The sequence below is a fragment of the Scyliorhinus torazame genome, chromosome 8 (assembly GCF_047496885.1).
Source record: "Scyliorhinus torazame isolate Kashiwa2021f chromosome 8, sScyTor2.1, whole genome shotgun sequence".
Lineage (NCBI taxonomy): Eukaryota > Metazoa > Chordata > Chondrichthyes > Carcharhiniformes > Scyliorhinidae > Scyliorhinus > Scyliorhinus torazame.
This window is the reverse complement of record NC_092714.1, coordinates 163,677,196-163,685,894: the sequence shown is the minus strand read 5'-3', so window position 1 is coordinate 163,685,894 and position 8,699 is coordinate 163,677,196.

Below are 8,699 nucleotides of genomic sequence, written 5' to 3'. Positions count from 1 at the left end.
CTCTACGTCCTCCCCCACCTCTGAGCTGCCCTGTTACTCGGCCTGGACTTCCAGTGCCACCTCCAAAGCTTAACCTTCGGCGGACCCCTACCCCCCCCCCCCCCCCCCTCACCGTGTGCGGCCTCACGACCCTGAAGGTCGATGCACCTTCTTTGTTTGCGAACCTCACCCCGGATTGCAAACCTGTCGCCACCAGGAGCAGACGTTACAGTGCCCAAGACAGGACCTTCATCAGGTCGGAAGTCCAACGGCTTCTGCGGGAAGGCATCATTGAGGCCAGCAACAGCCCCTGGAGTGCCCAAGTGGTGGTAGTTATAACTGGGGAGAAGCACAGGATGGTCATTGAGTACAGTCAGACCATCAATCGGTACATGCAGCTTGACGCGTACCCCCTCCCACGCATATCTGACATGGCCAATCAGATTGCACAGTATCGGGTCTTTTCCACAGTGGACCTGAAGTCCGCCTACCACCAGCTCCCCATCCGCCCGGAGGACCGCCAATATACTGCGTTCGAAGCAGATGGCCGCCTCTATCACTTCCTTAGGGTTCCCTTCGGCATCAGTAATGGGGTCTCTGTCTTCCAAAGTGAGATGGACTGAATGGTGGACTGGTACGGACTGCGGGCCACCTTCCTGTACCTAGACAACGTCACCATCTGCAGCCACGATCAGCAGGACCTCGACGTTAACCTCCTAAAATTTCTCCAGACCGCCAAGCTCCTTAATCTCACGTACAATAAGGAGAAATGCATGTTCCGCACCATCCGCTTAGCCATCCTTGGCTATGTCGTGGAAAATGGAGTCCTCGGACCCGACCCCGACTGCATGCGCCCCCTCATGGAACTCACCCTCGCCCACTGCCCCAAGGCCCTGAAACGATGCCTGGGGTTTTTCTCCTACTATGCCCAGTGGGTCCCTAACTATGCGGACAAGGCCCGCCCATTCATTCAGTCCACAGTTTTTCCCCTGACGGCTGAGGCCTGCCAGGCCTTCAACTGCATCAAGGCAGACATCTCCAAGGCCACGATGCGCGCGGTCGACAAGTCCCTCCCCTTCCAGGTCGAGAGCGATGCATTGGACGGAGCTCTGGCCGCCACCCTCAACCAGGCGGGCAGGCCCGTGGCCTTCTTTTCCCGCACCCTCCATGCCTCCAAAATTCGGCACTCCTCTGTCAAAAAGGAGGCCCAAGCCATTGTGGAAGCTGATGCGGCATTGGAAGCATTACCTGGCCGGCAGGAGATTCACTCTCCTCACTGACCAATGGTTCGTTGCCTTAAAGTTCAAGAATACACAGCGGGGCAAGATCAAAATCGATAAGATCTTGAGGTGGAGGATCGAGCTTTCCACCTATAATTACGAGATTTTGTATCGCTCCGGGAAGCTCAACGAGCCCCCTGACGCCCTATCCCGCGGTACATGTGCCAGCGTACAAGTGGACCGACTCCAGGGTCTCCACGATGGCCTCTGCCACCCGGGCGTCATCCGGTTCTTCCATTTCATCAAGGCCCGCAACGTGCCCTAATCCATTGAGGAGGTCAGGACTGTCACCAGAGGCTGCCAGGTCTGCGCAGAGTGCAAGCCGCACTTCTAACGGCCAGATCGAGCGCACCTGGTGAAGGCCTCCCATCCCTTTGAGCGCCTCAACAAGGACTTCAAAGGGTCCCTCCTCTCCACCGACTGCAACACGTACTTTCTGAACGTGGCCGATGAGTACTCCCGGTTCCCTTTCGCTATCCCATGCCCCGATATGACTTCTGCCACGGTCATTAAAGCCCTCCACAGTATCTTCACTCTGTTTGGTTTCCGCACCTATGTCCACAGCAATCAGGGATCCTCCTTTAAGCTGCGTCAGTTCCTGCTCAGCAAGGGCATTGCCTCGAGCAGGACGCCCAGCTACAACCCCCGGGAAAACGGGCAGGTGGAGAGGGAGAACGGTACGGTCTGGAAGGCCGTCCTGCTGGCCCTGCAGTCTAAAAACTCCCGGTCTCCCGCTGGCAGGAGGTCCTCCCCGACGCATTCCACTCCATCCAGTCGCTCCTCTGCACCGCGACTAACAAAACCCCCATGAACGTCTCTTTGTCTTCCCCAGGAAGTCCACCTCCGGGGTCTCGCTCCCAACATAGCTGACAATTCCTGGACCCGTCCTCCTTCGCAAGCATGTGCGGACCCATAAGTCGGACCCTTTGGTTGAAAGGGTCCACCTCCTTCACGCGGACCCGCAGTACGCCTACGTGGTGCACCCCGATGGGCGCCAGGACACAGTCTCCCTCCGGGACCTGGCACCCGCTGGATCCCCACCCACGGCCCCCGACCCAACACCGCCCCCCCCCCCGGTTGCCTCATTTTCCCCTGCGCCACTAACCCTTCCCCCAGCGAACCTCACCGCAGCCCCTGCCCCAGGAGGATCCGTCCTCCCACTGGTTCCACTCAAGGGTGATGATGACAAGGACAACACGCTCCCGGAGTCACAGGTGACCAAGTCGGCGCCCACATCACCACCAGGACTGAGGCGATCACAGAGGAGGATCAAGGCCCCCGACTGACTGAACTTATACATTTTTTTCCACCACCCCTGCCAGACTCTTTTGTTTTTAAACAGGGGGTGAATGTGGTAGTCACCACTAGCTGTATTATATGTGTTACAGTAAGTCACATACACTAGAGGTACATGGGTAAATCCCTGCCTGCTGGCTCCGCCCAGTAAGCAGCGTATAAATGTGTGTGCTCGTCGGTGCTGCAGCCATTCTGGTAGCAGCTACAGGAGGCACAACATCTATGCTCAATAAAGCCTCGATTATTCCACTACTCTCGTCTTTGTGGTAATTGATAGTGTATCACCTGGCCCACCTCAATCTGCACAGGGTGTAATAGGGTGGCTGAATTGTGCCCCCAATCTATGTTTAAACAGGGAAAGTCTGCAGAAAGCTGCAGCAAAGGGCTATTTGGGAGTCCTCGTGCACATAAATCACAAAAAGCTAGCATACAAGTTCAGCAGGAAATTGGAAAGACAAGTGAAATGTTGGCCTTCATTTCAAAGTGAATGGAATATAAAGACAGGGAAGGGAAGTCTTGCTAAAACTATGCAAAACTCTAGTTCGACCATCCCTGGAATACTTTGAACAGTTGGTCCCCATTTCTAGACATACTCTAATTGGAGGTAGTCTAGAGAAGGTTCATTAGGTTGATGTCGGGAATGGAGGGATTTTCTTATGAGGGGAGGTTGAGTAGGTTGGGCCTGTACTCATTGGAGTTCAGAAGAATGCAGAGACATCTAGGATTCTCAGGGAGCTTGACAGGATAGAGACTGAGAGATTGAGTCCACTGCCCTTGTGGAAAAGTCTAGGACCAGAGGACATAATCTCAGAGAAAGGGGTTGCCCATTTAAGACTGAGATGAGGAGGAATCTCTTCTCTCAGAGTAGGGAATTTGTGAAATTCTTTACCACAGAGAGCTGTGGAGGCCGGGTCGTTGAGTATTTTTATAGAGTCACAGTCATAGAGTTATAGAGTCATAGAAGTCTGCAGCACAGAAAAGGCCCTTCGGCCCATCACTTCCGCGCCAGTCTATTCCCATGTTGCAGCACTTGGCCCATAGCCTTGTATGCCTTGGGATTGCAAGTGCATATCGAAATACTTCTTAAATATAATGAGGACCTCTACCTCCACCAGTGAGCTCCAGGCTCCACCATCCTCTGGATGAAAAGGGTTTTCCTCACATTCCCTCGAAACCTCCTATCCCTTACCTTAAATGTATGCACCCTGGTCATTGATCCCTCCACCTTGGGGAAAATATTCTTCCTGTCTGCTCTCTCTATGCCCCTTATAATTTTATATTTCTCAATCATGTCCCCCTCAGTCTCCTCTGCTCTAAGGAAAATAAGCCCACTCTATCCAATCTCTCTTCATAGCTAAATCTCTCCAGCCCAGGAAACATCCTGGTAACTCTCCTCTGCACCCTTTCCAGTGCGATCACATTCCTCCTGTAATATGGATTCTAAAACTGCACACAATACTCAAACTAACATTTTACACAGTTACAGCAGAACCTCCCTACTCTTAAACTTAATGCCTCGGCTAATAAAGGCAAGTATACCATCTGCCTTCTTAACCATTGGGTCCACCTGCTCTTAAGGGGCCAGTGTACATACACACCAAGGCCCCACTGATCCCCGGTGCTTCCCAGGGTCCTGCCATTTATCATGTATTTCCTTGTTGGTCCCACCGCAGATTAGGATTGGTGAGGGAGACAGGGAATGGGTGACCAAAAGGCAGAGAAAGAGCAGGAAGGCAGTGCAGGTGTCCCCTGCGGTCATCTCCCTCCAAAACAGGTAACCCGTTTTGGATACTGCTGGGGGAGATGACTCACCAGGGGAAGGCAGTAGTAGCCAGGCTCATGGCACTGTGGCTGGCTCTGCTGCACAGAAGGGCGGGAAAAAGACTGGCAGGGGTATAGTCATAGGGGATTCAATCGTAAGGGGAGTAGACAGGCATTTCTGTGGTCGAAAATGAGACTCCCAAATGGTATGTTGCCTCCCAGGTGCACGGGTCAGGGATGTCTCAGGTCGGCTGCAGGAGTTACTGAAGGGGGAGGGTGAACAGCCAGCTGTCGTGGTGTATATAAGCACCAACGATATAGGTAAAACATGGGATGAGGTCTTACAATCAGAATTTAGGGAGTTAGGAGATAAGTTAAAAAGTAGGACCTCAAAGGTAATAATCTCAGGATTGCTACCAGTGCCACGAGACAGTCAGAGTAGAAATTCAAGAATAGTCAGAATGAATACGTGGCTTGAGAGATGGTACAGGAGGGAGGGGTTCAGATTTTTGGGACATTGGAACCGGTTCTGGGGGCGGTGGGACCATTACAAATCGGATGGCTTACACCTGGGCAGGACTGAAACGAATGTCCTGGGGGTGTTTTTGCTAACACTATTGGGGAGGTTTTAAACTAATGTGGCAGGGGGATGGGAACCAGATTAGGAAGTTCGAGGTCAGTAAAGAGGCAGCAACTAAAGCCAGCAAGGTACTAGATAATAAACTCAATGTGACTAAGGGGAAGAGTAGACACGGAAGAGATGATGAACGCAAAGGGACAGGTGGTCTGAGGTGCATTTGTTTCGATGCGAGAAGTGTAGCAGGTAAGGCAGATGAATTTAGGACTTGGATTAGTACCTGGGAATATGATGTTATTGGCATTACTGAGACTTGGTTGAGAGAAGGGCAAGACTGGCAATTAAATATCCCAGGGTATAGATGCTTCAGGAGGGATAGAGAGGGAAGTAAAAGGGGTGGAGGAGTTGGATTACTGGTCAGAGATGATATCACAGCTGTGATTAAGGAGGGCACGATGGAGGATACGAGCACTGAGGCAATATGGGTAGAGCTAAGAAATAGGAAGGGTGCAGTAACATTGTTGGGACTTTACTACAGACCTCCCAAAAGCGAGCGTGAAGTAGAGGTACAAATATGTAGATAGATTATAGAAAAATGTAGGAGCAATAGGGGGGTCGTGATGGGAGATTTTAAATTCACCAACATTGAATGGGACTCATGTAGTGTTGGAGGCGTAGATGGAGCAGAATTTGTAAGGAGCATCCAGGAGAGTTTTTTAAAGCAGTTTGTCAATAGTCCAACTCGGGAAGGGGCCATACTGGACCTGGTATTGGGGAATTATCCCGGCCAGGTGGTTGAATTTCAGTCGGTGATTACTTTGGGAATAGCGATCACAATTCCGTAAGTTTTAGAATACTCATGGACATAGACGAGAGTGATCCTGAAGGAAGAGTGCTAAATTGGGGAAAGGCCAAGTACAACAAAATTCGGCAGGAGCTATGGAATGTAGATTGGGAGCAGCTGTTTAAGGGTAAATCCACATTTGAAATGTGGGAGTCTTTAAGGAAAGGTGGATTAGAGTGCAGGACAGACATGTCCCTGTGAAAATGAGAGATAGAAATGGCAAGATTAGGGAATCATAGATGACGGGTGGAATTGTGAGACTAGCTAAGATGAAAAAGGAAGCATACATAAGATCTAGGCGACTGAAAACTGATGAAGCTTTGGAGGAATAGCGGGAAAGGAGGATAAATCTCAAACACGCAATAAAGAGGGCTAAAAGGGGTCAAGAAATATCTTTGGCTAACAGGGTTAAGGAAAATCCCAAAGCCTTTTATTCGTATATAAGGAGCAAGAGGGTAACTAGAGAAAGGATTGGCCCACTCAAAGACAAAAGAGGGAATTTATGCGTGGAGTCAGAGGAAATGGGTGAGATTCTTAATGAGTACTTTGCATCGATATTCACCAAGGCGAGGGACATGACGGATGTTGAGGCTAGAGATGGATGTTTCAATACTCTAGGTCAAGTCGGCATAAGGAATGGAGAGGTTTGGGGTATTCTAAAAGGCATTAAGGTGGACAAGTCCCCAGATCCGGATGGGATTTATCCCAGGTTACTGAGGGAAGCGAGGGACGAAATAGCTGGGGCCTTAACTTTGCAGCATCCTTGAGCACGGGTTAGGTCCCGGAGGACTGGAGAATTGCTAATGTTGTCCCTTTGTTTAAGAAGGGTAGCAGGGATAATCCAGGGAATTATAGACCTGTGAGCTTGACGTCAGTGGTAGGCAAACTGTTGGAGAAGATACCGAGGGATAGGATCTATTCACATTTGGAAGAAAATAGACTTATCAGTGATAGGCAACGTGGTTTTGTGCAGGGAAGGTCATGTCTTACAAACCTAATAGAATTTTTTGAGGAAGTGACAAAGTTAATTGATGAGGGAAGGGCTGTAGATGTCATAAAAAATGGACTTCAGTAAGGCATTTGATAAAGTTTCTCATGGCAGATTGATGGAAAGAGTGAAGTCGTATGGGGTTCAGGGTGTACTAGCTAGATGGATAAAGAACTGGCTGGGCAACAGGAGACAGAGAACAAAGAACAAAGAACAAAGAAATGTACAGCACGGGAACTCACAGAACAGCACAGGAACTTCGGCCTTCCAAGCCCGTGCCGACCATGCTGCCCGACTAAACTACAATCTTCTACACTTCCTGGGTCCATATCCCTCTATTCCCATCCTATTCATGTGTTTGTCAAGATGCCCCTTAAATGTCACTATCGTCCCTGCTTCCACCACCTCCTCCAGTAGCGAGTTCCAGGCACCCACTACCCTCTGCGTAAAAAACTTGCCTTGGAAATTACTGGAGAGAATTCTTCGAGACAGGATCTACTCCCATTTGGAAGCAAATGGAAGTATTAGTGAGAGGCAGCATGGTTTTGTGAAGGGGAGGTCGTGTCTCACTAACTTGATAGAGTTTTCGGGGAGGTCACTAAGATGATTGATGCAGGTAGGGCAGTGGATGTTGTCTATATGGACTTTAGTAAGGCCTTTGACAAGGTCCCTCATGGTAGACTAGTACAAAAGGTGAAGTCACACGGGATCAGGGGTGAGCTGGCAAGGTGGATACAGAACTGGCTAGGTCATGTGGCCTGGGCAGATGAAAAGAATGCCTTGGCATGTGTGGGTGGTGAGTGGGACCAGCAAGGTGATGAGGACTTGATCAATAGGGGAGATGAAGATGTATGTAAAACATCAAGTGGCCCTTGAGCTGACAGTGAGTGAGGTGCCTGTAGATGTGTGATGGATTTGTGAGTGTGTGAGGTGATGGTAAGACTGACTCACCCTCACAGAATGGAGGAAATCATTCTGCACCAGATGGCTGTTCTCTTCCACAGGGCGTTGGATGACAGCTGCCACTACTGCATGCTGGGTTAGCAACCACGCTGGCTGGTTTTTGTCCTGAGCAGGGTAAATAACATCAGGGCGGGCCTCCACAGCATTGAGCAGTATCTCCAGGCAGGCGTCTGAAAACCTTGGGGCAGATTTGCTGGCAGCCATCACTTCCTGACAACTTGTGAAGTGTGCCTGCTGTTCGTTGGACGGCCTATAAGTGTGGAATCTCGATGACTGCAAAGCTGAGGCGATGGCAGGGCGGGTGAATCAGAGGCTGCCCCACAAGCACTATGGCGTGGAACCCATGCATGAAAATTTTAAGCCACACTGTATGGTGTGAAAAGACGGCATTGCCGCCGACTCACTTAATGCCATCTGTCATGCCCAACATTGGCCTTTGCCAATATTGAAGAAAATCCGGTTACTGTCAGTAACAGGGAATCCATATAACTGAAGCACCCGCTTATTTTTGCATCAGAAAATTCTGAAAATCATACCCAGGTTTTACATTTTTTATTATTTTTGGAACAGTTTCAAATATTGCATACTGCATGTTTTGTATTACAAATTATTCTGCTGTATTTTTAACCTCGGTGATCATAAACCCGTATAAAAATTCTGGCTACTAGTTCTAGCTGAACTATATAACACAATATTATTTTCCATCTTTTTCCACCTGAGCAAATCATTATCATTTTCAATTTAATAATTTTTTTTCTATTTTTGTCCCCCTTTTTAAAATAAATTTAGAGTACCCAACTATTTTTTTCCAATTAAGGGGCAATTTAGCATGGCCAATTCACCTCCCTTGCAATTCACAATTTCTTTGGGTTGTGGGGGTGAGACTCATGCAGACACGGGGAGAATGTGCAAACTCCACACAGACAGTGACCCGGGGCCAGGGTCGAACCCAGGCCCTCGGCGCCATGAGGATTTTCAATTTAATTAAAATGCTTCTGTCACCCAGATAAA